This window comes from Pezoporus wallicus, unplaced genomic scaffold (genome assembly GCF_028554395.1).
Source record: "Pezoporus wallicus isolate ANWC-B61680 ecotype Strahan unplaced genomic scaffold, APGP_CSIRO_Pwel_v1 contig_8394, whole genome shotgun sequence".
Taxonomy (NCBI): Eukaryota; Metazoa; Chordata; class Aves; order Psittaciformes; family Psittacidae; genus Pezoporus; species Pezoporus wallicus.
This window is the reverse complement of record NW_026641658.1, coordinates 736,839-746,399: the sequence shown is the minus strand read 5'-3', so window position 1 is coordinate 746,399 and position 9,561 is coordinate 736,839.

Here is a 9,561-nt window from a genome sequence, read left to right as displayed (position 1 = left end):
AGTTTGGCACACAAAGGGGAGGGCTCTTTGCCTGGTTTACAGGACAGAGATAACTATTGCAAGATGAGCCTTTCTGCCTCAATTAATAATATAGATCCTCTGCCAATTTTTACATACTATCCAGAAGGGATGAAAATAATGAATAACCTCTGAGCCACTGTTTCAGCCCTGGTGCAGCAGGAAAGCCAAACGGTCAGAGGTAATGTCACATAAGATAAGCTTTTCATATAATGTGTGACACCAGAGTAAGACCAGATCTCTCATGAGATAAAGCACATGGGATTTGCCATGCTAGATTAGCCAATACCAGCTGTTTCAGAGGAAATAGGGGAAATAAAAGAGAACAAGCAATAAAACCTTTTGAGTAGTTCAGCCAGTCCGGTTGATTGCACATTGTGGCACACTAGGAAGTTCCCTGAAGGGAAAGATGGTTACATTACAATTTTTTTTTCTTGACTATCATATGAATCTGAGTTTCTTATGTACTGATAGGGCAGTGTTTACAGAAGCACCACACTACACTCAATGGTGATGGGCAATACAGGAATGGCTGCTCTTGTACAGCTCTGGTAAGATCTTCCTTTCCAGGAGGTTCTGCATTGCTGTAGTCCAAAAGTAGTACTCTATCATAGGAGGGCATTACCAGCACGTCTAAGTACCAGCTACGAAATGGTGATGCCCACCTTTCAAAGCAATATTGCCCTTCTTCTGCGGAAAACCATGAAGACTGTGTGTTATATTAAAAAGACTTCCACCGACTGGTTTTGCATTATCTTTCTCCCTGAAGCAAATAGTCCTAGTTTCTTGGGATAACACTTTGCCTCTTCATACTTTCTCTGTAAGGTACATATTAAGGAACAAAATCAAAACCAAATACCCTACAATCGTTTTGTTCTGTGTAACTGTGTATTTAATAATTTTAATATTTTTACTTCTGCTTATCAAAAATCAACATGCAGTGATTTTAATGATGATTTTCTGGAACACTTATTGTGAGTTGCATAGTTGGAAAAATAGAACAAGTTGCCATTTAAAATAGTCCTTCATATTTGACAGAAACTGTACTTTTGTGTCTTGTAACTACACAGAGGCCAAATGAAGTTCTAGTTATAAAATGACCCAGATGCTTTGAAGTTGTTTACATTTGCTCATACCTTTTCTCAGTGCTGTATGTCATGGTTTAAGCCCAGCCTGTCACTCAGAAACCATGCAGCTGTTCGCTCACTCCCCCCCGCCTTTCTTCCCCCCAGCTCCCAGACAGATGGGGAGGAGAATTGAAAGAATATAACTCCCATGGGCTGAGATAAGAGCAGTCCAGTAACTAAGGTATAACACAAACCACTGCTGCTACCACCGATAATAACAATGATAAGGGGAATAACAAGGGAAGAGAATACAATACCACCTGATGACTGATACTTAGCCTGACCCAGCAGTGATGTAGCTCTTCCAGGTAACTGCCCCAGTTTATACACTGGGCATGACGTCCTGTGCTATGGAATACCTCTGTGGCTAGTTTGGGTCAGGTGTCCTGTCTCTCCTTCTTCCCAGCTTCCCCTCCTCCCTGGCAGAGCCTGAGACTCACAAAGTCCTTGGCCAGAGTAAACATTACTGAGCAACAGCTAAAAACATCGGTGTTATCAGCGCTGTTCTCAGGCTGAAAGTCAAAAACACAGCATTGCACCAGCGACTAAGAAGGAGAAAAACGACTGCTACTGCGGAATCCAGGACAGCTGTACAAATGACAGATGATTTCTCCCATTAGAATTAGTAAAAAAGATCAGAGTAGCCAGAGTAGTTGCATTGTTTCTGTCAGATAAAATTCACATGTGAGGAAATGATGGGTACAAAAAGTGCATTCAGACATCTGAGGATGATCATTGGGGACCTACTGAGATCTTTGAGCTTGCCAAAGCCACTGAAGCCCAAAACTCCCTCTGGTTTATACAGGCACTGTGGACTTTGTCATCTTGGAATCAACTGGGTGTAATTTTTCCCATTTTTTCTAGGGGATGGTATATCTACTGATGCTAGATTTTCATGATGGTTTTCTCTTCTCACAGAGAGAATTTAATCAATTGATCTCTACCATCTCCTACTCCCCCAGACATTTTGGTTTTTGAATTTCCCTCTACAATCCCAGTGCACTTTCTTTGATCTATCAGACCCTGTCACTTGGGCTTTCTGTTTTCTGTAGTCTACCAGCATCATAAATTCTTGATTGCTCCCATCCCACTCATGGCTGATTTTTATAATGTTTTGATCACAAGACACACTTAAATTTCTGCCAATCTTCTATGTCCTAGCTGCTGTGTCTTCACACATCCTTAATAGTTTCTTTGAAGATAAAATTAGAAAACATGTAACATAATCTTATTCCTTTGCTTATTTTTCTTTCTCCTTTCTTCCATCTTGATATTGATTCAAAAATGACATCCAATCTGTGCACTTTACTGCACCTCATCACATCTGCTGACCATTTATTCATTCACTGTCTCATTACTTTTGCCCTGTTTTATATATTGCAAGTTTTTTTGTTTGTTGCTTTTTTTTCTCTATCTTTATTATACAATCCTACTTTGGTGTTTTCTATTAAAAAAGAAACAGTATCATATGTTAACCCATTTGCTTCCATAGAGACCACTTTACCTTCCTGTTCCCATTTATCTTTATTCTTATTTACTATGCTGTTTTCAATTCCCTCATTTCCATGCTCAGACCTGTTAGCTCTGTCCTGTATCTTTTGCAGTTGATGAATTCAAAGTACTCATCCCAGAATTTTTAAAGTCCTATTCTTAACCAAGTCCCAGAACCTATACTCTGTCTTTATCTCTGCAACCTAACAGCTGCCTTCCATACTGCCCACCATTCACTTTTCCATTAAATATTGCCCTTCCCTGATAACTCAGTTTTCTCCTAGTTCTCCTCCAGCTTTATTCCCAAGCTTATTTATTTCCTCATTCTTTCTCCATAATATCTTAATTCTACAAACCAAGCCATCTTTGACTGTATGATTACCTAATCTACATCTCAATCCAATCTGTCTCTTCTGTTAAAAAATGGAATTTCTACTGGTTTGTCTTGCAGCATAGTAGTCACCTGTAGTCACCTGAGGTCAATTTAAACTTGATTAAGCATAATTCTTCAATCCCAACCCCAGGCAGCTCTCTTGCAAGGAACAGTGGCATTATCCACTAATGACTAAGAAAGTCAACAGACAATGCAATACCATCTCACACCATAACCCTTTCATGTGACTTTCCAAATTTAATTTGATCATAAAACTTATAATTTCAGTAGAACTTAGGTCACGATACAATTTTTTATTTGGCTGAGTAGCATCCTTTTACACCCTTCCAGTTTCCAGTATCTTTCTGCCACCTTTTGTATCACACACACAGGCTGTAGAAGGTTTTGTGTGTGGACTCCCCTTCTGATCTTTCTAGAGTGCTTTGCAGTTAAGGATCTTCATTCCAGAGGAGGTACCTACTATGGCAATCAGGACAACAGTAAAATAGACTTAACCACAAAAAAAAAAAAAAAAAAAAAAAACCCAGATTGTGTGAAATATGGTGACAAGACCCTTCTCAGGGATATTTTTGGTTAAAAATCTTAATCTTTCAGGGAACAAAGCCTGCAAAAGTTTTACCATTAGGTAATAATCATTGCAGCCTCCACAACAATTTCACGTATGGTACATCTTTGGCATCTCTATACCACTGTGCATATATAGCCCTTCTGAGAGACATTTATTATTATGGGCTTTCTTGTAGTAGACTATAGCAGTCATAAGTTTGAGAGGTAAGGTCAGTTGAATTTATCTAACATGCACAATGAAATAATGTACCTGTCTGGGGGGCTGAGGTGGAGAGGTGTTCTTCCTTTCTGTTTTTAGATGAACAAATTTTACCTACATCATAGTAGAAATATTAACTAAGACATAAAAGAAGAAATTACAGCTTAATCCCACAAGAGGTATATGATTTTACTGCATTCCTTTGTTTGAATGACCTCTTGCAGAAAAACTCAAGGGTCGTTATTGTGGAAACTCAGGCAAAAGTGATGTCACCAGAAATCATTTTAATGGAGCCTTGTCTTCACATCCTATTGATTTATCTGCTAAGTACGAAGACAAATCAATAAGCAGAATCATTTTCACATCTTTTAAATATCTACCGTAGCCAAAAAATGTTGTTCAGTGCAGATATGAATCATTGGGAAGAAAACTTATAGCCATTGATAGGCATGCAAACATTTATTTCTTTATATTAAGAGGGTGATTTTCACACTGTGTCTACTATCTTTTGCTTCATGTGTTTGTACTAAATGTGAATGCCACACAATGGCAGCAGAAATTTCATTTTGTATGAAACAGATGTAAAAATACCGAGATTTTCCAAATTAGAAGGTGAGATATACAGAAGGTAGAAGCAAGGACATGTCACCTGGAAGGAATACAGAGAAATTGTCTGAGCAGCCAGGAATCAGGTTAGCAAAGCTAAGGTTCGGATAGAATTAAAACTGGCCAGACATGTCAAGGGCAACACAAAAAGCTTCTAAAGGTACGTCAGTCATAAAAGAAAGACTAGGGAAAATGTATTGCCTCTCCTGAAGGACAAAGGAGACATAGTTACTTGAGACATCACAGAATCACAGAATCCCAAGGGTTGGAAGGGACCTCAAAAGATCATCTAGTCCAACCCTCCTGCAAGAGCAGGGAAACCTAGAGTACATCACACAGGAACTTGTCCAGGCGGGCCTTGAATATCTCCAATGTAGGAGACTCCACAACCCCCCTGGGCAATCTGTTCCAGTGCTCTGTCACTCTCACAGTAAAGAAATTTTTCCTGATGTTCACATGGAACCTCCTATGCTCCAGTTTACACCCATTGCCCCTTGTCCTATCACAGGACATCGCTGAAAAAAACCTAGCTAGGTTTGGAGAAGATGGAGGTACTCTATGACTTTTTTGCCTTGATTTTCACCAGCAAGTGCTCGAGCCAGACCACCTAAGTTGCAGAAGGCAAAGTAAGGGACTGGGAGAATGAAGAACTGCCTGTTGTAGGAGCAGAAGAGGTTCGGGACCATCTATGGAAGCTGAAGTTGCACAAGTCCATGGGACCTGATGAGATATATCCATGGGTCCTGAGGGAGCTGGCTGATGACATTAACAAGCTATTATCCGTCATATTTGAGAAATTGTAGCAGTCCAGTGAAGTTCCTGTGACTGGAAATGGAGAAATATAACCCCCATTTTTAAAAAGGGAAAAAAAAGACTCAAGGAACTACAGGCTGGTCAGTCTCACCTCTCTGCCTGGCAAGGTCATAAAGCAGATTCTTCTGGAAACTATTATAAGGCACATGGAAAATAAGGAGGTGATTGGTGGGAGCCAAAATGGCTTTAATAAGGGCTAATCATACCTGCTAAATATGGTGGTCTTCTACGATGGCCATTTGGTGGTTAAGGAAAGAGCAGCTGATGTCACCTACCTGGACTTGTGCAAAATATTTGACTCTGTCCTACACAACACCCTTGTCTAAACTGAAGAGGTAAGGATTTGATGGATGGACCATTCCATATCTTAGGGGGTAAGGAATTGGCTGGATGGTCACACTCAAAGTTTTGAGGTCAACAGCTTGATGATCAAATGGAGACCAGTGACGAGTGATATACTTCAGGGATCAGTATGGAGGCCAGCACTGTTCAACATCTTTGCCAGTGTCATGGGCAGTGGGACTGAGTGCAGTCTCTGCAAATTTGCCCATGACACCAACCTGCATCATGTGGTTGACACACTGAAGAGAACCTGAAAGTCGATTCCTGTTCATGACTGAGAGAAATATCAAAGTATGGTTTTGTCAAAGTGTATTTGGTAAAGTGTCTGTCTGTCAGAAAGAGGCAGGAAAACATAGGTGTGCAGCTGCTCTTCATATTGGCCTTAATATTGGCCGCACTAGGGCAACTAGCCAATAATCTTGGTGGGGACAACAGTGAGATAATGAGAAACTCCACGGCCCCATGAGTAAACAGTAACAGAGCTGGCATAAAGCCAGTTGTTTTTCTGAGGGTATAAAAACAGGACCCTCTTATGGCCAAATCTGGAGCCTCACCTATGGGTGGACACACCACACAGGAACTTTCGCTGTTACCCTAGACTCCTGCTGTGGGCTGCAATGGGGCTTCCCAGCTTGAAGTGTGGACCTGGATGATGATTTGTTATTGATTGGTGATGTATTTCTACTTAATTTCTGTTCTCTCTACAGTAATGGTTTGATGCATTGGTAATTTTCCTCTGTGCTTTACTTATATCTCTCTAATTTGCTTCATTATACTTATTCATTATGTAAAGACATATACCCAATTCATATTAGTGTGCTTATTTAATAAACTGTACATGTTATACAGTGTGTGCGTGGTCGTTTTGTTGCATACTCTGCCTGTCAGCAGAACACGCATCCAGTACTGGGGCCTCCAACATAAGGACATGGACCTGTTGGAGCAAGTCGCCAGGAGGCAACCAAGATGATCAGAGAGGGCTGTAGCACCTCTCCTATGAAGACAGGCTGAGAGAGTTGGGCTTGCTCAGACTGGAGAAGGGAAAGCTCTGGAGGGACCTTAGAACATCCTTCCAATACCTAAAGGACACCTCCTACAAGAAAGCTGGAGAGGGACTTTTTACAAAGGCAGGTAGCAATAGAACGAGGGGTAATGGCTTTAAAGTGAAAGTGGATAGATTAAGATTACATATAAGAAATTCTTCACTATAAGGGTGATTAATCACTAGAACATATTGCCCACAGAAGTTGCAGATGCCCCATCCCTGGTAGTGCTCAAGACCAGGTTGGATAAGGCTTTGAGCAACCTGGTCAAGTGAAGGTGTGTCTGCTCACAGTGGTGGTGTCGGAGCTAGATAAGCTTTAAGGTCCCTTCCCACCCAAACCATTCCATGATCTCAGATAAACCAATATCCATTGATGTTTGCTTACTGCAACAGAAGACCTCAACTGGCTTATTCACTGCTTTTAAATTAGAAATCTTATTCCATAAACTACTAATAGAAAAGATAGTTCTGGAATATTAATTCAGAGAACCCAATTTAGAAGCATACTTCTTACTATAGATTATTTTGGGAGAATAATATGAAGTGTTTCAAATGTCAGATTTATTTCTCATTCACCTCCCCCTAGCCAATTTAGTGGCATTGAATTCGCATTACAAAAGAGAATTGAAAAATCGAACAGATCATTAATTATCCCATAAACTTATTTAACTCTTAGACAAAGGTTTAAGTTAAAAGTTTGACATTTTTTTATTTGCATTAAATGTGCTTCATTTCTGCTGGTATATCTTCTTTCCAGGGCTGATTTTGGTACGGTAACTAGGGGGAACAGTGCTCCTGGGAAACAAGAGCCACTAGTTTTCCAATTCAAATACCTTAGAAGAAGAAATGTACTATTTTGTATTGTATGGGAAATAGAAGCTCAATATTTATTTTCTGTGTGGTGCTTTGTCTGATTATATGTGAAGATTAAATTATTTTAGTTTGATTATTTACTGATCATTATCACCCAAATTACAATAAATTAATGTTACTTATGTTATTTTTGGCTTTTTGTTTGTTCATTTCCTGATTTTTCTAAGTATTCTTTACTAATAATTCTAAATATAGTTCTCAAAAAGTCATATAAAAGACCAAATAAGAGACAGGTTTTTAAATGTTTTCAGATGATTCAGTTGTTGGGTCTGTAACTTATGATAACTCATAGAGGCTGAGTTTAGTTGCTTATTACTTGACAAGTTCAGATCTATTTAAGGTTCCTTAAGTAAGTGACAAAAAAGTAATTTTGTTATTATCAGTATCATTATTGAAAACTATGCAAAAGCCATCAGAAAAAGTGTGATCTAGCTGCAATGTTTGAACCTAGTCATTGACAAATTAATCAAATCACGCCAGATAGAAAGGAAAAGTAATTTCTTATCTACTAGCTTCCTTGGCTGCCCAGTTACTTTCTTTTCAACACCAGTTACTGGAAACTTATCTTCACCTCACTCATCATAGTTAAAACGAAAGGGAATAAAAACAAATATAGTTTGATTTGCATGGATTGAAACTTATTGACATTTTGTTTGCTTCATTCTAAATTCAATTTCTCTGCTCATTCACAGCTTAACTGAACTGTCAGTTTGTCATCTCACATAACCAAATGTTACATGATCGTCTATGGGGTTAACTATGCAGGCAGCAAACATCTTGCACAATAAAGCTATCAAACATTAGGCCAAAATATCTTAAAGGTATTTAATATTTGACAATTAAAAGCAAATATGATAATGCCAAATGCTGTTATTTGATATAATTAATTTTATAAGTATTACTATTTTGTGTGCTGTTAAAGGCATAGATGTATGAATAAGCATCAAAAGGATTTCTAAAATTAGTTGAGAAACACAATAGTTTCAATAAATTCTAGAGAGAACTCTTTTCTTAGAGACTTTTGCTGACAAAAATGTGTGTTTGAGTGTCATGTCTCCATGAGTCTCTAATTAGACTTTTCCATTTCTACAGCCTTTTTCATTCTCTATGCTTAGAGCATACTGGCTGTAAATTTCACCACCCACCTATACAAGCAGGCTCGGCTGCAGATAATTTCTTTCCCTTTAGCCACTTGGCAGCTTAAAATCACTCCGTGTCTTCTCACAAACACTGAATTTCTCACTGGCTTCAAGCTGTGACTGCTTATGCTGAATAATGGCAAGGTACCACAGCTAAGGGGTGCACAAAGGGTAAAGACAAGGCTTGCTCCTCTTCTGTCTGTGTAAACTCTTTCCTTCAAGTATGCCCATCTGGCAGATGAAACACCCTGTGAATTCAAAAAAAGAATGTCTACATGAAAGACATAGTTTCCTCGAGGCTTTCCAAACTAAATTATTATTTGATTTAAATCTTTCTTCATCTTCTTATCTTCTAAAATCTAATCATGCATTTTTCCTTTCATCGAATTACCACATCAAAGCAAAACTTGCTGTGGATACTTCTTATTCTAAATTAACTGTCTTTGCTTACAACAATACTTTCATGAACAGACTTAATATTTACTGAACTCATCTGCACCGCCAATTTCTATATATTTACTCATTTATTGTGGTATAAGGTGAAACCTTTTCCAAAGAAACTACCAATCAACAACAATTCTTTGGTCCATGTAAATTGTCCTAAGTAGATAGATTTTATCAGGCAATTGTAAAATGCTCTTTGGGTATATTTACAACTACCTGTTACCTTCATCAATTTCATGCAATCTTACTTGTGCACTGACTTCTAAAAAATATTCAGGATGGTCAAACTCCAGCCAAACTGTTGAAGAGTTAAAGATATTAGTTACATTTATCAATTTTATAAGTATTTTGTGATACTGTCAAATACATAGACTCAAGAGGTTTGATCTTACAAAGGCATTCAGGAGATATGCAGCAAGTCAAAAATCCTATGAAATGATTGTTCTTACTGTTAGTACAGAAATTTGTGAAAAGATTTGCCTGTAACTGAACAAACTTCAAAA